This window comes from Amblyomma mixtum, chromosome 3 (genome assembly GCF_055824585.1).
Source record: "Amblyomma mixtum isolate Tamu chromosome 3, ASM5582458v1, whole genome shotgun sequence".
Taxonomy (NCBI): domain Eukaryota; kingdom Metazoa; phylum Arthropoda; class Arachnida; order Ixodida; family Ixodidae; genus Amblyomma; species Amblyomma mixtum.
Window position 1 is genome coordinate 347,083,345 of NC_143014.1, and position 22,846 is coordinate 347,106,190.

The window sequence follows — 22,846 nt, forward strand, 5'->3', positions numbered from 1 at the left end:
AGGCGTCTGCACGTGCTTCTGCTGATGAGCCGGTGTCTCATTTAAGTGCTGAAACGGTCCTGTAATAAAAGCCTCCAAGCTTTGATTCCTTGCGTGACCATTACTTGTCTTGAGCCTGTGAACAGCAGACTCTGAAGCGCGCTGGTGTGGCTTAAGAGTGACTTAGCTCTCGAAACAGCGTCACATGGTGCATGTATCACATGTCCAGCCATGAGCGTAAACACGGGAGCGCGTGGCAGATAGGGACAAATATCGCAATCGCACACCGGAACGCGCCGTTCGAGAACCTCTGAGAAGTGTCTTGAGCACTGCGAGCAGTTTTCTCCGGATTTCTTTGTATACCAGCGGTGGACCGAGTTGCGGCGAGACCCGAACAAGCACATCATATGGTAAGAAGCAAGACGAAGCAATTAACTCTGGGTGGAAACACCGTAAAATCACCAAGCTCGTCTTGTCGCGTAAGTAGAAAAAAAAAAGAATTCAACTGAACGAATTTCTCACTCAATCGCTGACCGCGCTAGGCGAACACAGATGACGACACGGACTCGGGCTGCCTTGATTGTGCCCGCCTGGTCTAGCGTGAACGATTGACTTATACCGGCCCAACCATACCGCCAACTTTTCGAGCCATTCCCCTGCACCATAAGACGACCTTTATCTTTTTTTCCAGGATCTCAGTGATTGAGCTCTGGCCATGCCAACTGGACCGGAACAGATAGTCGTCCTAGACCCATGGCGGGCGCCCTGTGTAGCAAAACAAGCGCGTAACGGGCAAACGCCCGTGCGCAACAAACGTGGCTAAGATGCTTTTCGTTCGGTGTGATTTTTTGCTTTAAGAAAGAAAGCGTATTCATTTAGCATAAAACATGAAGTGCAAACACACAACTTCAGGGACCCGACAAAATATATTTAAGGGTCCCGACCACTATAAGCTAATAGAGATAATGTAGACGACAGCAATAACGCAAGTATTTAGCAATAAGCATACTACAGCTTATTACTTTCGTTGAGTAATTCTATTTTTATTTATGAATAGAACACCTTTGAGGGATACTGGAGAGAGGTAGGCTGTTTTTTTTTCTATAGTTTTGCAGAATTTAAAGCTTTTACTGCTCACGCAGGTACCTCAGGTGCTCGCATTTGTGCCAGCACAAGCGCTGTTATATCACATGGCCTTCCAGATACCATAAGAGCAATAGTACTGTCTTAATTATCATTACTAAAATATTAATGCAAATGAGCGAAAATGTGAATTGTTATAACAAACATACATGCGCCGTGTGCTAACAGCGACAATACAATATAGCTGTTATGGCACGAAGGTGATTGTAATAGCGCAGTATGCAAACATACGGTCGACTGGCTATAGTGATGAAATGTACGGACGAGTTTCGATGTAGTATGACATCGGTAGTTGAGTGACAAAGTTTAGTAACTGTGAAACTGTGTCTCCGAACTTGCCAAGCTATATCTCCGCGTACTCAGTACAGTGCAACTGAGTGCGTACGTCGGCTTCTAGAGATGAGACTTTCCGGAGTAGCACTTGAAACGCGGGTTGCATTTGCCTGCCGCGGGTGACCTCGTGGTGACCGTCTGGTTGGGCGAAAAGTAGCGCACCACAGGCTTAGTCCTGGTGAACGCTGGCCAGTCCGTTAACCTGCGTTTGTACCGTCGAAAACAAAAATCTGTGTTACAATATCTCTTTGACGTGACGCCAAAGCTAACCAGAGCGAAACAAAAAGAAGAGAAGAAAGTCAGTTTCGCCCTCGAGTAAACCACAAATTTCAATGATAGCAATAATTTATAAGGAAGGAACAGCGCGGAGAAACACGGACACACGAAGGAACGACACACACACAGCTGTTTCTTCCTTTTAAATGCATTACCAACTAGCCCGGAACCTTGCTCTTTTAGCAATAATTTACCTTTAACGCCTAGCTTATCACAGGCAAATTTGTTAGTCGTAACATGCCAAGCTTTCTGCACAAATTGACACTTTATGTGCGGACGATGCTTGTCTTGCAGACTTACCACTGTATCATAGCTGGATTTTAATTCCTTGCGTCCACTTTGCTGACAAGCCTTGGTGGATTTCTTGGTAGAACGGTGCTGTAATTTGTGGTATATCTAAAATTAAGCTTTTGCAGGTATATTTTAATATATCAGGTAGGTTTAATACACCATAGATCATGTATTTTGCGTTATTTATTGTTGCTCTTGTCTGTTCATTCATTATGATTTTCTGTGGCCATAAAAACTGCACCCTAAATTTTGTTTTGCCTTAAAAGAAGACACTGAAAGAGTTACCTTTTCATACAGTACTTTCCGAAACACTGAAGCAATAATAATAGGCCGAGATGCCATACTGAGGTTTTCCAAACCGAAAGTACCACGCTGACCAGTAATCGTCGGCTCACAATATACTACGAAATATTACGTAATTCAATGCATTCGTCCAGGTGACTAAGCAGCAGAGCTACCTACCAGAGCAGTGTCAATTGCCTGAGAGTTTGCAGCAAAAATACGTATCTCTAGAATACATATTTCTAGCCGACTCTGACGCGCAGCATCAGCTCACGCTGGTAGAGCGCGACAGAGAATTCTAGCCACTGCTCCCTCTCCAACCTCTACCTAACCTAATCTCTACTAATGTAGTTTCTGAATCAATCACTTAAGCAATCAGTCAGTCAGTCAATAAATCAATTAACCATAAACGAGTGTACCGCCTGCAGGTGTGACAACACACTGAGGAACATGTTCGAAGTATAAAAATTGCTTAAGTTTTTACTTTGAGGATGTCGATCACATCCAACAAATTTGTTGCACTGACCACGCGAATAAGTGTACCGATCCTCACCCGTTGTCGATGAAGTCGAGTACGGCGGCGGCGAAGCCTCTCGCTCCAGGTGGCTCGAGGTAGTCCTCGGCGCCAAAATGGACGGCAGCGTCGAAGTCGCCGTTGTGCTGTGGCGCCTGTGCGGGCGTGTCCGACGAATACTCGGCGAAGGCCAGTGCGGGGCAGGCATAGAGCGCCTCGTCTAGCAGCGCCCCGTAGTGTCTAAACGCACGGCCGGCGTCGTTCAGCGACTCCAGGTCCGTGTGCAGGTTCTCGGCCTCCAGGATCTACTCACCAAGAGTGAACGTGAAGAGCGCTGAGGCGGTGCTGCGGTGCTGGTCGGGCGTGAAGTGCGCCCACGAGCCATTCGTCGAGGCGTCCAGGAAGCGTGCGAATAAGTGCATCCCTTCGCCCCGGCCGAATCCTACCAACACTGGCAGCGGAGTAGGAAGTCGTGGGGCCGCAGCTGCCGCGGCGCCTCTGGGGGCCAGCACAGGCCGCCTCTCGGATGCCAGGACCTGGAAGCAAAGGTATACTGCTAAATGTATAGCATTATCACGGTTCAAAGCGTTTTATGACGCTACTCTGCTGCTTTTGTCAACCCATCCACAAGAGAGGACAATGCGGATGGCAGATCTCCTGGCGGGGCCCACACGATGAAATACTGCCAAGTGCCGCATTCATTGTCGACTTCGTCACTGTGGCCTCTATTTTAATAGCACAGTTCTCTCTGCTGATGATGACGGCTTACTACGGTTCGTCTCTCTCATCGTTTACATACGAACATTAAGAGATCCTCCCCTCCCGCCTAAGTTCGAACCATATGAGTCAAGCTTACTTATTCCTTAAATTTACGAGCCGCTGAGGGACAATGTGGCCTCAGGAGAGCTGCGATGACTCTCTCTCTTTCTCTCTCTCTATCTTAAAAGTGCACTGAAGAGGAATCTGAACTCGTCTTTTTGCCGCGGGAACTCGATCTACACATTCGGAGCATTCTTAGAAACTTCGACTTATTGCCCTGTGTGGCCGATTTCTCTAATTAAATCGAATTAACGGCTGGCTCCCGCCTTTATTTTTTGAATTCTCTCCGTACGATGGGCGGAGCTGACCAACGCTCGGAGTACCTTTCAGCCAGCTCCGTGGAGGCTTTGCTTTCGCTTTATTTTGTTTTTTTATGTTTCCGTTAATAAATAGTTTTATACGCAGATAATATAGCCGCAAAATAAGCCCACAGAAATAAAAATACACGCGGACTATTTGCTTCTACGGACTACTACGTATTACTCAGCCGATGGCAGAGCGGCAAGCCGCCACGGGACTGGGTGAAAGGCACTCCACGCGTTGGCCGACTCCGCCCACCGTACGGGGAGAATTAAAAAGAAAAGGCGGGAGCCGGACGTTAATTCGATTTAATTAAAGAAATCGGCCACAAAGGGCAATAAATCGAAGTTTCTAAGAATGCTCGGAACGTGTAGATTGAGTTCCCGCGGCAAAAAGACGAGTTCAGATTTCTCTTCACTGCACCTTTAATAAACCATTCCCCCACCTCGCCCCCTGCACGTGCCCTTTCCGCAGTGCGCACATGCATATGCAAGGAAAGGCAAAGAGAAAAACATGTACCATTGTGGTAACGAATACGTGTTGCGGTGAGGTAGCGTTACATTGCGAGGAAAGTAAACGCAATGATAACTATAGCCAACGAACGTTAGGGTCGACGGGCACTAGCGGGTCTCCGTATGCGAGCAGAAAGGGGCTCAGGTTCAGCGCGTAGTAGTCGTCGACGGGCAGGGTCACCAGTGCGGCCGTGTACGCCGCCTGGAGGCAGGCAAGGGCACGGCGCTCATCCTCTGCCTCGTAAGGAGAGGCGCACAGCTTGGCCACGACCAGCCGCACGTTCTCCGCGTCAGCACACTCGCCCAGGCACGACAGCGGTGAGCCTCCCTGCGCACCACGGGTGTGAATCCCTCTTAACGCATAACTGCGATTGCAACTTACGAGGCATTCTTCAACAGCTGATGAAGGCGACTCCCCATGAATATTTTCGGTGCTTTAATCCTTGCGGTAGCTACCGTTTGTAATGGCAGTAAAGGCCGAGTTCCTTGTTCGAGTAGAAATATAAACAATTAAATGGTCCATGGCTCCTTCATCACCGTGAGGGTTCAAATTCCTTCTGCTTGCTGGTCAGCATCTGCTGCTGAAGGGTGTACCAAAAAGCGGTTCATTAGCCCTGCTGAGCAACTGTTGCCACCAGATAGGGGATGTTGCGACGAAGGAACTGACGCTACGGCGTTTTGGCTCTCGGACTGTTCCACTATAGGTGGGGACGAATGTGGGTATGGAGCCGTTCACTAAAATATGGGTTGCATTCCGGTACTGTAATATATTGCGTAAGATTAAGTCACAGGATCACAGTACAAAATCACCGCCTTTGCGCATTCCTGATGAGCCCGACATGCTTTCGCGGATAAGAATCTGGTAGCCTTGAGAGTTCTCTTGATGCTGTACGTTGTTGGGAAAAGGAAAGGAGGTGAAAGACACGCATAGTGGTGTCGCGTGGCTTTCCCAGCGTCACTAATATTTGATTTTGTTCACCATTCCTACGCCTTTGGCATCCAACGCAATAATGATGTAATTGGCTAAGAAGGCACAAGAGGGGAAAACTTGTGGGAGACACCTAAGCTTCGCCTTAAAGGGGCTGCGGAACACTGTTTGGGAGGATATCGGCTATACATCAGGTGGATTCTTTATGTCACACAGATGCTGACTTAAAAAGAATTACAGGAATGGATGCACAGAAACGGGAGTTATTCAATGAAGAAATTTCAAAATACAAGCAAGCAAAACGCTGCCCTCAACTCGGTTTTGGCGGGGCTTCCTGCTCCTATTTCGCTCTCCCAATGATGGCACCTGGCGCAACCAATCAAAACAGCCAGCCAGAGCACGTCGCGGAAGTTTGCACTCCATGGTTGCCTGCTCTCTGTTACTCGTTCTTGCTGAGACTGGCAGGGTCGTGTGCTTGCCAGAGCCCCTGATGGTGTATTTTTATATTACTTGCTTTGCAGGGCTTTTACCTAAGACGAACAGGTTGTTTTTGTTGATCTAATATAAAACACCGACAGGTGACAATATGTGTCACGATTTATTCACACAATTTGCAGTATATTTTTCTGTTTGTCCAATCATCAAGTCGCGCCAGGTGATGTCATATCCGCTGCTAAGCCCGCCACTGTGTGGGGACAAAATCAGAGCCATGCATTTGTTTTTGGGAGGAATTTAAAATACTAAAAAACGGAATATACGCGGTATTACTGACGCTAATAGCACCATCGTAACTCACTGTATGCAATCAACAGGCAAAACTCTCAACTAAGATTGTGTTTCTGGGCCCCTTTAAAGGCAGGCGCTCCGAGCGGCAGGCCTTGTGCTGCCTAGGGTGCTCTTCCCGTGCGACCAATCATTAAATCAATTGCCACCTGCCGAGGTGGGCAGGCTCTGATGACCCCGCAAAGTCACGTGACCTAGGTGACCCACTTGCCTCTTAGGTTGCTCTCTGGGGACCACCTGGCAGAGCCAGGCCCGTGATTTTCCGCTCACAACAGTGACGCCGAGAACGGATTTTCTGGCGAACGGGGCCTTTACCGCTAACGCGTTAAGAGGGCGACTTTGTTGAAAGCTTTCGCTCAAAGCCACCGCTAATAAAGGCACGCAAAGAGACAGGGACGAAGCACGCAGTGCCAATCAGCTTAGGGGCCTGTAATATTGCCAAGCGTATTTTTGAGTTTGCAGATAGTTTTTGCCGTCCGTTATTTCTATGCCTTCAAGCAAGTGAATGTATTTGCCTAAGCGTAGCGGCAGAAAGATGCTTGACACTATCGAAATAAGTGAAGAGTCGACACATACAATGCAGATTGTGCCGCTATCAACGCGAGAGTTGTTAAAGAAAAACAGAACCTCGACGGAAGGTGCTCTCGACGACAACTATGCTGTATTGCTCACTATAACAAGAAAAAAATCCTCCATAATAAACTGAAATTCGAGTTCACGGAAATTTAGAGAGCTGAGTTAAAGGCAGAACAGAATCTCGTTGTTTGCGCATTATTTTCATGCGGCAAGTGAGGCTAAATGCGGGATGGGCGTTGTATGCTGCCTGCAGTCGTCTGCATATTTTGGTGGTGAGAGAAACCTGCAGCATCACCGCACCTGCAGCATGGCTCTTGAAAAGAGTGAGCTCACACCGAGCGGCGACAGGATGTGCAGTCCGGAGCTGATGGCCCCGGCATCCACTCCCCAGAGAACCAGGCTGCGAGGGTCTCCGCCGAACGCGGCCGCGTTCCCCTTGATCCACTGCAGGGCAAGGTGCTGGTCCCACAGACCTTGATTGCCCGGGAAGCCGGTTACGTTGGCGTACAGGAAGCCCAACACGCCAAGCCTGCAACATGTAAAATACTCATGACGCATGAACAGGTGGCCGTTTTTCTTTCTCTGAAGTGCTGATCTTTAATCACCGAGCGATAGGTATAGAACGCACTTTATATGGAGCAAGCAACATTGGCACTGCCTTCGTATGTCGAAACCAAGGTCACCAAGGATGACTTGCAGACCAGTGGATGTCATAATTTTGATAGTGGCCATGTGCTATCTCTGGTTGTCAGTTTCAGGTGCGTATGCGCTGCTCATATCAAGTACAGTCTGCGACCTTAAAACTTTGCGACTTTTGCGCGCCTCTGAGCAAGAAGCATAGCAGAAGCTAAGTTAAGTAATACCCCACATCCTGCAAATTCGGCAAGTATGCTGTGGTTTTTATTGAGTTCAACATCTCAAAGCGACTCAGGCTATAAGGGACGCCGTAGTGAAGGGCTTCAGAAATTTCGAACACATGTGGTTGTTCACGAATGTCTAATTGTTTGTAGTGACGCTTATAGCGATATCTCGTTTGTGCCTTCGTCACACATTTCGTTACTACCCAAGGTCTCGACCTGAACACACGCCTGCTAGAAAGCCTAATCTTCACGTTTAAGTCACGGCCAATTTTTTAAGCTCATTCCTTACCCGCACCTTATTCTGTCACGCAAAGGTCTTATGGAATTCCCTACCTGAAAACACAGTCACATGAACAAACAGAAGAGCATTCGAAGAATGATTCTTTAGCTAAATATAATCCTCCGGAACGAATAGCACTTCTTGCACTCTTTTCGGAATTCTATTTTTGTTTTCCATTATTTGGTCAGTGGACGTTATAATAACGATTTTTACTTGTTATATTTTGGTGTTCGATCCCGGCCGCTGCCGTTGAATTACTAAGCAGGCGAAACTCTAGAGGCCCGTGTACTGTGCGATGTCAGTGCACGGTGAACAACCCCAGATGGTCGAATTTTCCGGAGCCCTTCCTTACGGCGTCTCTCATAGCCTGAGTCCCTTTGGGACGTTAAACCCCATAAACCAACCAACAATATTTTATTGTATTTTCGCGTCTTGCTCTAATCTTGCTTATTTGAACGCTACAGCGTTAAGCCTTCCGTTCTCCAGAAAGCCCGGCGTGATAGAGCGACGTTGTGAGGGACAAATGCTTCCACAAGCCACCAAAGTGGGCCACCTAAAGTCACGTAATACTGCAGCGTCATCACAACGTGCCCACCGCATTGGGAGCCAAACAACCACCTTGGAAGGTGGCTGTTATATGAGTAATTGGTCGCGAGTGGTTGCTCGGGAAGAGCAACCTGGCTCGCACAAGCGCCACAGTTGGGAGCACCTGCCATCGCAGAGCAGTGGCGCATTACTCCCTGCACCACCGCGCCTAGAATGGTATGAGGACTCCCATAGATCTATGAATGTAATGTAGACAATTACCAATACCGCACATATGAGCATTAACCCATTAAATTATCGCGTCATAAGGCGGAGCTTAAATGTCACCTGCATTTCTTCCTCTTGCTTTATTTGGCGTTTTATGCTGCTCATCCATTTTTTCCAGTATTTTCAAGGAAAGCTAAGCAAGTTAACCTCCCTCTCCTCATGCAATGTCTTTTGGCCCTGAAAGAAAAAAATAGATAAAATGGAATTTAAATGTGAGTAGACCCGCAGCGTGTCGCGAAAACAACTGAGCGTAAAAGAATAGGCTGACAGTCGAAAAAAATGACACTGAGTTCAGAAGCTAGACCCTCTCTATTCCACCACAGCGGAAGGCAACAGAGCTGCTCACAATGAGTTCGCAATGCGTGTTCCTAATCGCGTGATTCAGACACTTGTTAGTAGGTGCTGTGGTGGCTTTCAGTTCAATCACCGGCTAACGATTCTCCGCTCGGGGCAGGGATAAAAGCGTTGTCAACTTTTCCCTGAGGCCTTTCAAAGCGGTTGTTTCGCTTTGTCCTACTGTTCGTCCCGTGTTGCTCTACCATCCGCCACCTTCAGACAGCGAATGCGGGCGCAGCGCACCTGTACTTGGGCACGGCGACAACGCAGTCGCAGCGCACAGCCATCAGAGCTCCATCGTACTGGCGCAGCCTGTTGGAGCCGTGCGTGAAGTGCCCTCCGTGCAGGAGCACCACCACGGGCCGTAGCTTGGCCGGGCTTAGGCTGGGCGTCCATAGGTTTATGTGCAGGCAGTCTTCAGTCTAGTCGGCGCTCGCTTTGCCTCGCTGCCCCTCGTGCGAGCGCAGCCACTGAGGCGGGCATGGTGGTGCCTGCGCTCACAGAGATCCATTGAGAACGACAAACGAGATGTTAGGAAGGTAGGTGAGCTTTGACGTGCCGAAGCTGCACATATATGGGTTATGAAAGACGTTGTAGTGGAGTGTTTCCAGAACTCTTTAACGTATAAACAGACATAATCGCAGAACACAGGGCCGATTTTACAGCCTGCTGCCACCGAAATGCGGCCGGTACGGCAGGAATACAACCCTGCGGTCCCGGGTTCGTCTCCATCAAACCTTAACTGTGAAGGAGTAAGAACATCCTTCCCCGAGCGGGAAATATTCCGTGGGCAAACCACACTGGCCATCATTTTCTTTCGGGAGGGAAGGTGGAGTAACTCTAGGCGTAGATTAGAATATTTCCTTGAATCACCTCCCCTCCCCCCCCCCAACCCCCCCAAGAGTTCGCCATAATCCTGGAAGTTAGGTGTCGCGTACTGCTTCTGAAACGTTGCACTAAACGGCAGCCATAGGCAATATATATTTTTTATTTTTTTGGGCCGACACAGTTACTTTCTTACACGGCGGTGGAGTGCACATGAAATGTTTACGAGAAAGAAAAGGCGCCATCTAGCAGAGATTACTTAAAAATATCTAGGAACCAACAGTGCCAAAAGCAGTTCCTGGTTGACAATTATACTAAATCAAACGCAGACGTTATGTAGGATGGAAACTGCAATTTTTTTTCAATAGAGAACCCTCACTTCGTAGAAGGCGTTTTGTTGCAAGCGTGAACTGCACATGTGTCTGGGGTTTTCCTTAATGCTGGTATACACCTGAATTCACAGCTGTCATCTCAGCTACGTTAAGGTTTCGGAGCCGGTGTTGGCTCCAATCTCCGAAATGGTTATGGTCATTGGGGTTTAACGTCCCAAAGCACCTCAAGCTATGAGGGACGCAATAGTGACGGGCTCCGGAAATGAGCACATATGAACTAGAGATATAGCATCAACTTTCAGTATATTGACCAAACAAAAAAATTCACAGGGGCAACGATTACTTTGTATGTTGGCAATACGATAGCATTAGAAGCTTTTGACGCCTTTACCGGGAATGATGTCACTTCTCTACAGCCAATGGAAACATTTTATGATCGACAGCACATTTTTCTCCCGATGAGGGTTTTGTGCAGTCGCACTACAACCAAGTTTTTTCAAAACAAACTACAATAAAGCATCCAAGCTCTTAACCACTCGAAAACAAGTTCTCTAGTATTCAGTGAAAGACTTACTCGACTTTATCGACAAAAGGTGGGCGTTCTTATCTCTTCCGCTAATCCGCCTGCACGAACGGCTGCCTTGCCGCAACAACCCGCCGTATTGGCTGCGTGGCTGTTACAATCGGCTACTAAGCAAGCTCGTTTTTGAGGGATCAGCACTGGCTGCGGCGGCCGCGAAACACAAAATCTGATGCTTCGTAGCAGGATTTCAGGCTCTAAGTGCTAGAAATCAACCCGAAGCACTCCACTACGGTACACCTCACATCGCGCAGTCTTGCTATACCTTGTAAAACGGAATCACTCAACCTCTCGTACTCGATTCACTTTTAAAAAGTGGAAAGGGGAGCTCACCTTGAAGGTGGCCCTGAGCTCCCCGTGCCACGGGCGTATGGGCGTGGGTCTCTGGAAGCGGGCGACTCCCAGCGGCGGCTCGGCGTATGGAATTCCGTAGAAGGCGAGGACGCTGCTGTTGCCAGCGTCTACCCACAGTCCACGCAAGCTACCGCTGCTCGTCACCACCGAATGGCTCAGTTCCGCCGAGCGACGCTGCCCGCGTGCTTGCCCTCCATGCTGCCCCAAGTAGAGGATCCAGAGAGCCAGGGCTGCGGCCGCAGTGCAACACACCACCATGCCTGCGGGGTGTTAAACTTCCAACACTTGCATCGCCTATTTGGCAGAGCACCATCGTTAATAATCCATCGACAGCGACTATTGTTTGAATGAGTTTATTCAGTAAATACTCGTACTAACAGTGCTACCGACAATCCTGCTCGAGTGCCCAGGGGCGATGACCAATGTGTCCATTCAATTTAAAATTACATCTTAACTCTCCCGTCTACGTTATCCCGTGTATCCCGGTGTCTGCGCAGAAATGGACAGCTGCCGCATTACGATATTTTTCTCCATCTAGCTGTGCTTATCCTTCATACAAGCCTACTTGTGCGGACCCTGAACATCGTAAAAAGGAGATAGCGGGCGCTTCCATATATAAGCTTTACTGGGAACTAACGTTACCATTTCAAGTCTAACGTTGTCTGGATAAAAGAGGAGAACTAATGTATCTACAAGACGGGCTAGCAGCCTCGAAGATGGCATGAACTTTTGTGGGGAGCTCTGGGAAGAGAGCCACAATACGTGAAAACTCCATCGAAGGTTCAATGAGGCGGTATGCTCTTTGTCTTTTCGGCAACGAAATGTGAACATAAATTGGAGGAGAGCCAGCAGGTACTTTGCTGTCCACTTTTAGCTTTCAGAACAAACGTCGAAATAGGTCACAATAAATGGATTAGACAAACAAACATGTTTTCGCTGTAAACTTGGTCACCAACAATAAGAAGCAATGCAGCCTGGGCAGCGCGTACTTACAGCCGTATTCGAGGATTTGTGTTCACGCCTTGTCCTTCTTCTCCTCGTCACTGGCCTCGGTCGTTTCTTGCCGGCCGCTTAGGCTAGACTCCCCATGCACGTTGTGGATGCCATACGAGCCGGAAGGTGGTCGGCTGCTGGCCAGACTCGAGTCCGAACGCGGCCTCGCGGCTACCGCCTTCTTCTTCTTCTCCTCAGTAAACATGGCACATACCCATGCGAGGGGATTGGCTACCGTCTGTGGCGTGTCTTCGTCTTCTTTCTGCTGCTTCGTGGCCGACACGCGCTTCACGACCGATTCGGAAACATCTAATTCAGTGGCGCCGACAACTGCTGTTCGGAATTCACGGTGCCGTCTGACCGTGGAAGCGTTCAGGGTTTATGTCGTTATTGTGTATATAACAACGTTGCAAGTTCGCATTACTTTCAGTTCAAATTCGGGAATACAGCATTTGCACTGGGTGCGAATGCAATCTTAAAATAAAGCTTGCAGCAGTTGCTACACACAGGTCGCACCGTATGCCGCAGGTAACACATTCAGAATGTCCCACAAGATAAATGTAAATTTGGTCTGTATAAATAGCAACGGGGTGTAGAAGAGTCTTAAGTGAAAATACTGGAAGTTTTCTGTAGGATTCGTCACGCCGCCTCCTTTTTTTTGGACATGAGTAGCGGACATTCTAAAGAGGGCAGTGGCATGGGCTGCGCGTCCCGTTTTGATTTCTTTTAGTGCGCGCCGTTAGAAGGGGAGCAGCAGTTCTGAACACCCATGCTCTTCAGTTGGCCTCCCCGTTCATTGTTGCGTTTAGCCTTGTCAGTCAAGACGGCGGAGCTCTCTGCCGGCATCGATCTTCGGCCCCTGTCCTTCGGCTTCAAGGAACCCCGTCTACCAGGGGAGGCCACCGCCGGCCATAAACAAGCGAGAGAGGTCTGGTTATCGCCGCGATACCCGACGTGCTGTATTCTAGGCCAGCACGTTAGAAAGTGTCCGGTAGCCCCCGATGTCTAGTGTGCATCCGATCCACTTCGCGGATGATTGCGCAACCGCGGAGGCAGGAATTTTGGGGCGAGGAAAGAACCTTGACATCAGTTCTGAGCTTTCCTATTCGCTATAACTGATGTCAGGCGGGAAGCTGCACTTAGCACAGTTCATTTTCGAATGTGGAAAGGGGCGCGGGCATAACGGTGAGGACACGCGAAGCGATCCGCGCCCGATGGCTTTTGTCTCTAACTAATCCCAGCTGGCAGGCGCTCCGTCTGACTGAGCGTGAAGGTAGCGGCCGTTCAGAGCTGGTGCTAGGCGCCCCACTTCGACAGTTGGGCCGCGGTGTCCCTAGCATCTGTACAGGTGGTCGGCTAGGCCAACAGCGGATATATTTGTGGCCGTACTGACTCTTGTATCCATTTGTAAATAGCCTGCATAAAAGTTCTTCGTTTCGCCCTAAATCGCTTGACCTGCAAGCCGAGAAATCCTTCAAGAAGTGCATCCGGTTTCTGGAAACCACTAACACCACAGGCAACTTTACTATATATATAAATCGGCTGCACAGCTGCCATGGTACTTCATAAAGTCAACTATAAAATTCCTGTAAGGAAGTGTGGGAGGCAGGTAGTCAGGACCTCTCCAATGCTATTCTCCGCCTGTTAACAAGAAGTGTTCCAAGGCCTGGATTGGGAACTGTTGGGGATAAGAGGTAAAGGAGAATACCTAGGTAATTTGCGATTCGCTGATGTCATTGCCTTACTAAGTCACTCAGAAGAGGAGCTGCAAAGAATGAACAATGAGTTAGACAGGCTGAGCAGAACGGTGTGTCGTAACATTAACACCCGAGAGACCGAAGTAATGTCCAACGCTCTCGCAAGAAAACAGCAGTTCATAGTTGGTATCGAGGTGTTGGAAGAGGTAAGCGAATAGGTGTACTTAGGGCAGGTAATGGCCGCTGATCCGGATCGCGAAGGGGAAATAACTAGAAGCATAAGAATGAGGTGGAGCGCATACGGCAGGTTTTCTTAGTTCATGAACGGCATTTTACAAATATCCCTCAAGAGAAAAGTATAAAACATCTCTATCTTAACAGGACTCACCTATGGGGCAGAAATGTGGAGGCGAACGAAGGAGGTTCCGCTTTAGTTAAGGACAACGCAGCAAGCTATCAAGATTTGATGTATTGGTTTCACAAAATAAAAAGATCATGATGATGATGAAAACTTATAGGGGTAACGGTGAGAAATCGGAAGCGGGTGGAGTGGGTGAGGGACGAAACGTGGGTTAACGACATCCTCGTCGAAATCAGCAGGAAGAAATGAGCTTGGGCATGGCATGTAACGTGAAGGCAAGAAGCCGCTGGTCCTTACGGGTAGCGGAGTGGACTCCGGGAGAAAGCAAGCGTAGCACAAGGCAGTAGAAAGTTTGGTTGGCGGATGAGATTGAGTAGTTGTGGCCACGGGGATACGGTGGCCACAACTGTCAACGGAAAGGGTTAACTGGAGAAATAGGAGAGGCGTTTGCTCAGCAGTGGGCGTAGTCAGGCTGCTGCTGATGGGGAAATCAGTCGACCGGCAACTTATACTGGCATACCCGAAACAGCACACCTGAAACACATTCTGGAGGATAAAGTGAGAAAGTGCACCGGAACAGGTCCTTCAAAGGTTTGCTTTGTGTGTGTTCAAGCGTCGCCCATCTAGTGGTTTCAACGCCCGCATTAAGCGGTGTCTAGAAAAGACCGTGGAGAGGCACAATGTCCGCATGCATGTTACGGAACAACATCTCCAATATGCCAGCTTTATCTGAAAGGAAATGTCACGCAGTGATCTTTGCTGAGCTGTCTGTTCCAACCTTTATTTGCGGCGTTTATCACAGGCCCTTTTATTGCTTTTGGGTGAAGGCTTGCTTTGATAAGGCCCTGCTTGTCAACAGATGCACATCCAGGAAAAATCACTCGTGTTATATCAAAAAAGCTTAAGAAAAGACGCAATGTGGTACTATACTTTTCTCTTGAAGGATATTGGTAAACTGCCATTCATGACTGACATAAACGGCCAAATGCACTGCAGCCCATTCTAGTTCTTCTAATTATCTCCCTGTGGTGACCCACATCTGCTGTGAATACCTGTACTAAGTAGACGTATTCTCTTACCACTTCCAGCGCCTCGCTACCAATTCTAAACTGCTGTTTCGTTCAGAGACTGCTGAACATTACTTTGGTTTCTTCATATTAACTTTTAGACGAACCGTTCTGCTCTGCCGAAGTCATTGACCATGCTTTGCAATCCATCTCCTGAGTGACTTATGGATACGTCCTCAGCGAATCGCAATTACATCCTCCAATAACTTTTATTCCCAACTATTACCAATCCAAGCCTCTAATACCTCTTCTCAACAGGCGGTGTGCAGAATTGGCGAGATCATGTCTCCTTGCCTGACTCTCTTCCCTATTGGTATTTTATTGCTGACTTTCTGAAGGACTATGGTGGCTGTGGAGCGGTTCTAGACATCTTCCAGTATTTTTACATAAGGCTCATTTGCAAGCTGATTCTGTTATGCCTGCATGACTGCTGATGTTTCTACTGTACTGCATTCGACTCTCACAACACTCGAACTTGTGAACAATCTTGCTGGAATCACAATTTATATTCCCGGATAAAATATTTCAAATCTTAATGAGTGCTCTTAGCCAGTTCTGCGATTTGCATGCATTTGCAAACTTGTCATCGTTTTTTTTCAGCTCAATTGAGCTACAGCCACATTTTCAACCTCCTGCACTGCGTACACCAAAAGAAAAAGTACTCGCAGCAATAAAGACCAATCCACCGTTAAGGCGGTGCGTCCATCGAGCTTCCAGATTGAGAATGACTGCCGTTACTATGTCTGTACTGAGGAGGGAACCAATAAACCGAAGCAGTGGCTTGCTTTCGTTTCCTGTACACGGTTCTAAAGGAAAATATACCTCAACGCCCTACTTTCAGAGTCAGCGCTCTTTCGTAGCAGGTGACCGCTTCCATCATAAAAGTTGCATGATACATTAATTCCTTCATTCACGCCGCTGAAGATATAGGCGTCTGCAATCTACTGGGTACGCACTCATGAAAGCGGTAAGGTTCATATACTGGAACTGACATCCAAGAACACAGCGGCAATTGCAGAGCCTACCATCGTGTACACGTTTAACCAATAAGGACACAAGGAAATAGTAAGCTTCTAGTGAAATAATGCTTTCTTAACTCCTCGCATTGAGACTGTAGACATAGAAAGAAAGTAGAAGGTAGCAATATTAACCGCCAAGTAGTTTATTTGTTTCAAAATGATGCAGAGCTCATGTTACATGTTTCACTCGCGATGAGGAAAAGAAAGCGTCGTTTATAATAAGAAGCACAGACAGCCTGCTCACAGGAACTGCTCCTGATGTAAGAAGTCAGCATTGAAGGGCAGCTCGCAGTTGCAGCCAGAAGAAATCTTTCACGCCGGAGTCTGAGCCTGTGGGTGGTACTTGAACATACGTCACCGTCTTGGTCAAATACTTTAGGAGAGAACACATCTGGGATTCTGCTATTTCCTCTAGCAGTATAAACACCATCTGATTCTCGCGGTCCGACTAGAAAAGTCGATGCTGCGCAAGGGTCAATTCGAAAGTGCACCACCGGCTGGCACAGAACTCTCGACTCAGCACAAACAATGATTTTCGACTCTGTGATATGGCACGGTGCACGTTTTCCACGATAGGCATGCCGGGAATAAAGTCACGCTCACCTATGCATAGACGGAATCGAAGGGTAGAGGACTCGAGCGTTGGTACCACGTAGTCATGTACCCAGTGCGCGTCTGAGTTGTGGTAGGAAACAAAGGCGTCCCAAAGAAAACGTTCCCTGGATTTTAGTCGCCGATATCCTCGGACCTTGACGCGCAGAAACAGGGCAAAGTATCGGATGTACCATCGGTTGATGTACCAGGCATAGCCCGTCACTGAGCTCACAAGAATAGCCAGAATAGCGGGCACCCCGACGATGACGTAATAGTCCGGTAGACGGCATGCCTCAATGCTTGGAAGGGTAGTCTTGACGGGGCTGTTCGCCAGTGGCCCGTTATCACCACTGCAGACGACTCAATTATCGCAGCAAACTTGTCTCTCCGGCTGGATCAGAAGACGCTCCACATTTCTTATGCTGCAGGTGGTGCAGTCCCAAGGGTTATTGCAAATGTTTATCGAAAGGAGATCAGCAACGTCCTTGAACATAGTATCGTCCAAAACTCTAATCTTGTTGGTACTTAGCTGCACGTTATCCACCCTTGTCATACGGGAAAAAATGGGCTCGGACCAGTTGGAGATCAAATTAGAAGAGAGCGAAAGGATGCTGAGGTTGAGGCTTCTGAAAATGAAAGGAAAGAGGATGTCAACTTTGTTTTCCCCCAAATGGAGGACGTCTAGGCTAAGCAGAGGTGCGAATACTGGAGCAGGACTTTTGAAGACTATCATATTTTTTGTGAGCCTGAGTATTTTCAGTCTGTTCAGCCCCTCAAAGTTCCCAGCAGAAAAAGTTGTTATTTCGTTATTGTACAGTTCGAGTGTCTTCAGCTGTGTGAGGCAGGAAAATGGTGAACCATACATTGCCTTGATCGAGCAGAGCTCCAAACTGAGAACTTCAAGGGCAGGTAGGGTGCATAACTCGTGGTGCAGAAGACAATGTAGCTTTTTTTTCATTCCACAGAAGTGACTTGCGAGCACTCTTTCCAAGGAAAAAGGGGCTGGATGGAATGTAATCTTGCGGCTCCAGCTCTCTGTCCTCCATTTTCAGGCGCTGGAAAGTACGAAGTCTGCTGAACTCTTCGCATTCAATTGGCGTACCCACTTTCGGAAGCCTGACCAGCGTAGACTCCTGGAAGTAAATATCACCGTCTGTGTATAGCGGCAAAGAAGGATCAGCTGAGTCCCTGCCATAAAAAAATGGCCTCATCTTAATTGTTTGTGCGAAGGTCGGGGACACGGAACTTTTGTTGAGTGATAAGAAAGAACAGGTGTAGAATATAGGCCGCTTAGTACTTCCCAGCAAGACATTTCACTGAGTGCATATGACAGGTCTTCAGTGCCCCGAGTAAAAATGCCACCTTCGGCCTGCCTTTAACGCAGCGTATTGTCGGCAGATTTGTTGAGGTAAACGGTACAGAAGCTGTACATGCCGTAAGTGGTTGCGTTACTATTGCCTTCTCTGGCTTTCCTCGCTGTTAACGATGCATATATGTCTAACGTATTCTCGCTTGTGTATGAGCCATCTTGGAACGCATCAATAAGAAGCGCCCTCAGTGGCTCACCAAACTGGAGAATATGCAGAAAGAGCTTCAAGTTAAATCTTGCTTGTTCTGATTTTTCCTTGAGGCGGTAATTGTTGCAGCATTCGAAGCGTAGCTTGCGGATCGTGAGGCAGTTATTTTGGTTGTCCAGAACTTTCTGCTCGCAGAACTTGGGGCGAATTTCAGCGACTCCTCTGATCATAGCAGCCTGGTTACCGAGTGTGGACTCAATTTCAGTAATAACGACGCAGCTTATAGAAATTATGTCACCATATGCACGTTGTAGGGTGCAGTTTCCAACACGTAAGAGTTCTTCATTTGTGCTGCCTTTCTTGTTACAAATGGAAAGTCTGTCGGCAGCGACTATGTAGAAGCTAAGAACTCCGAGGAGTACTTCCGTCTTCATGTAGCACTGAAATAAAGTAGAAGTTTCAATTTGAATGTGGTGAGCATAAATTCATCGTTTAGTTGCTGCAGTGGGAAAACGGCTATATTTTAGTCAAATCTCCGCTGAAGGATACCTTGAGCTATTTAAAAATGACACTTCGTGGGCCCCACAGCTCTTAATCGATAATAATATCTCGTAAATTACCACTGTTGGCGAAATTTCCAAACAACATTCCTTCGCTACGAAACAGAAGTACAACTGCAAACTTTAATGAACTTTTTTGCTGCAGGTTAGTAAATGCAAGGCGACAGGCATTAGAAGTAAATCTGCCTGGGATTATTTTCGTATTATCTAAAAGTTTAAGGTGAACTGTGGAAATTGCGAGACATATATTAGGCACGTATTTTTTTACGTTGATGAAGGCATTTCAGAGGGCAGAGCGACCATAATAAAGTACATTAAGAAGGATGCTCGGAAAGGAAGAAAGAAAGGCAACATAGTCGACGTCATGGATTACTTTTGAACATATATTGTTTTGTTAAGCGATATTTATTGCTTCAGGGCATAAAGGGGGTATGTATTTATGGTCTAAAGAAAAGAGTGGTTAAATTAATTAAAAAAGGTTGACCGGTCTAATAAAGTTGAGGAGTCGGCCATGATGTGGCCCTTGCGCCCAAGCAATGTATGATGAAGGATTGTTCGCGGAGAAACCCGCTGAGTCTTGGTGTTCAAATTCTAGTTGGCTTCAGTGCATGACAAGCCCACAGCAGGTGGTGGATATCGGGTTATACAAGCCACTTTAGAGTTACAGCAGCAGTGAAGGCAAGCGCGACTTGTATCCTCTGAAGCGAAACTTCCTCTGCACGGGTTTCTTTAGCTGCGTTTCACAATATAAAGAGGTAGCTTGTGGTATGAATGAAGGCTAGTTATATCGTCGCTGCAAATAACGGTACACCTATAAATAGATATTTATAGGTGTACCGTTGTATCCCTATTAATGGTGTACCTATAAATGGAGAATTTGTTAACGCAAATTGAAAGAAGAGGACCACGGACGAAGCCTTGGAGAACGCAGTAATACACAGTTTGAGTAAGAGTCTATATTATTACTTGACACGTACACTGAAAGATTAGCAGGGCGTTTAATCCAGGTGAGAAGTCAGGAATCTGTGTTCGTGAGATGGAATTTCTAAATGAACCGTTAATGATATACTTTAGCGAAAGTTTTGTAATAATTGAGAAAGATGGAATCATCGAATGGCTGGTTATTAAGAACGTAGTTCAGCTGTGATATGAAAGGACCAAGTTGAGTGTCGCAGGAATATGTTTTCTGAAAACCACGGTGTAAACATGAAAAAAAATGAATTTTACTGGAGAAGGCTATCAAGACATGAAAATAGGATTTGTGCTAGTATTCTGCACAGAATGCTTCTGAGCAAAATGCGTCGGTAACTGAGGGGAGGATGCTTAGTGTTTGACTGATACAGTGGAAAACATTACCGGCCTTCTAGCCGAAGGGAACGTATCCAACCTCGATTGATTGCTAAGTTGATTAGTAGAATTGGTGAATAAACCAAATTGCTGTGGAAATACTTCGTGGTAATCAGGGGAAGGGAGTCTGAACACTTTGATCAACATCATACGGCTCAATTATAAATTTGAACATATTATGGTAGTCGCAACAGGGTGCAGAGGGTAGCGAAACAAGGTAGGTTGCTGAAATATTTCAGGTAAATGCACATTAAGAACGAACGCAATCTGATTACAAAGTATACGATTTCCAGAGTTGTCCAGGAGGGTTATAATACGATGATCGCTTTGGTTGACGACGCGCCAGAATTTTTTAGTAACGTTTGTTAGCATGGCCGGCTGAATGCAAAGTGAAAGTTCTCTCTACCGTTCTCAGCGGAGATACATATTCTCTGTAAGCTAATTTGTAAAACGACTGACAAGCCTCGCTCTAACACAGCTTGGGTGATCTGTACAATCGTTTCTTTTTATTTGGTAGGTGTGGTATGTGAACAGTATTGCAACATACCAAGTAGCGCCGGGTGTGTTAGTTTTAGTGCGGATAAAGAGTACTTGCTTATTAGGGAAGCGACATTTTCCAAGAACGTAGTCTAGTTACTGCCTACAGTCGGACTGTCCAAGTGCCGCAGAAAATGTGTAGGAAAGGGCATACTTTGTACTTAGTTTTTGTTCTTGTAATCACAGATAGTTAGTGATCTTCTGCTGACGCAGTTTAGCTGTAAGAAGTTTAAGATAAAAGAAGTAACCAGTTATCGGCCATTACAGGTAGATGAGTACTTTTAAAAACAAGGTCAGCCTCTGAAGTAAGAGGCCAAGTTAGCATCAGTCTGTGTTGTTCCCGCCGCGTTCGTGACAAGCTACTCGAGAGAAGAAACTGGGCACCTTTAGAAATAAGCTGTAGCTATCACGGAATCTGGATGCATTGTAAGAGCAGTGTTAGACCATGTTATGTGCTTGCACTTACGCTTATAAGCCGTGGCTTCGTCACTGAATGGCATCCAATGTCAGAGAACGAAATGAATCTGAATAAAAAATGGCTGATGGATCTTTCTCAATTAGTGTGACGATATTATTGCTACAGAGGCAGAAGCTGTAGGGGTAGTTAGAATTATTTATGGTACTGCGGATTTGAATGAAAAGAATACATATTTCCGAAGAAAAAGTTTACATCCCTTTAGTGTTTCTGTGAAATGGCATGTATCTAGTCAATAAAATGATAATTCCCTCAAGGTAGGGAGGCGCTTTCTGTCTAAAAGAGTTAATTGCAGAGTGATGCGCGTGGTATTCGTTATTCAATAGTAGTTTGTTGTATTGTAGCTCACATGATACGGCATCGGGTGAACTTCTGACAAACTTGGTTAATTCGTTTCGATCAAGCCGTATGGCGGCTGAATTGTCTTCGTGAGCTATGCCGCCTTTATCTTTCAGTTCTTTTGGAGGGGAGGTGGGAGGGGGCAGAAAGTGCCATCTGTCATTTTCAACCTGTAAAAATTAACAACTATTGGACGGCGTTTGTTTCGCGAGTACCGATCTAGGCGACGTGGCTTTGAAGGGCTGAGTCTGGTAGGGTATCAAGCACGTCAGCTAAAACGATCTTTATTTTCTCCTCACTTTGTTCCCGTAATTCCCGAGAATTCGCTATTCTTTGAAAAATAAAATTCCAGCGCCTTGATCGATCTTCGAGCTCCTGCAGCTGTGATTTGAAGGAGGCAGAAATAAGATAATATTTGTACCCGGGGGTGGATGGTCCCCATTTCATGGTCTGTATGGCAGAGGGATTTCGTTTTTCCTTCAAAGTCATTTTGTCTTTTCTCGATAGATCTTATTTTGCTTTCAATAATTTTCTAACTGGCCATGATAGCTATTATTTTCGAAACCATTTATGTCTGCCACCTTGCGACTTCTGCCGGCTGAGCCTGAAGATGTTTCCGGCGATAAAATAAGACGTTCATCTCTTTGGATGGCTCATCGGGCAAAGAATATAGGTGTACTAATGCCTCTGAGTGAGTCGGCGGGCCTCGATTCTTTTCAGTTTTAACAGATAATGGCAGTAAGAAATCATTTGAAAAACAATCAAACAGCAGCATCACAAGGTACAACTGGACGGCTGCCGCAATTCTAAAGTGACGAATCACGGCGAAACATGCATCACAACATAGCTTTAACACAGAAAACTGCACGGATCGGTGGTTACTCTCTATTAAACATTTCTGTAAACAATCAAATTATTACCAACCAGATTGAGTGCAAAAAATCAGCCGAAATGAAAAAGGAACAGCCGAGAGCCTGTAGATGTCCTCCATGGTCAAAGCAACATTTTTGCAGGTCTTACTACACCGGAAATTGAATGTAATATTTAATCATGCTATAGAACACCTCCTTGTGCAGAATTCGGCCTTTTCGTGAATAAGAGAAGGTTGAATAACCACGTGTGCCATTCTCTTCTTTTCTGTGAACACATGCGCCCAACCTTAATGTTAACGCATCACTTCAATTACCGGAAAGTGGGGCAAAGCACGACACCAATTGCACAACC

General features: G+C 46.8%; 2 pseudogenes across 1 annotated transcript; both read right to left on the reverse strand.

Moving 5' to 3' along the window:
* Positions 1-231: 231 nt before the first annotated feature.
* Positions 232-11,429, reverse strand: LOC149356265 (uncharacterized; annotated as a pseudogene). The gene is made up of 5 exons (XR_016289365.1): positions 11,096-11,429; positions 9,269-9,516; positions 4,541-4,777; positions 2,858-3,354; positions 232-1,657 (listed from the first exon to the last, which is right to left on the reverse strand). The product of XR_016289365.1 is annotated as an uncharacterized LOC149356265 (transcript).
* Positions 11,430-16,266: 4,837 nt separating this feature from the next.
* LOC149356266 (toll-like receptor 2 type-2) lies at positions 16,267-18,798 on the reverse strand (annotated as a pseudogene).
* Between the last annotated feature and the right edge of the window lie 4,048 nt (positions 18,799-22,846).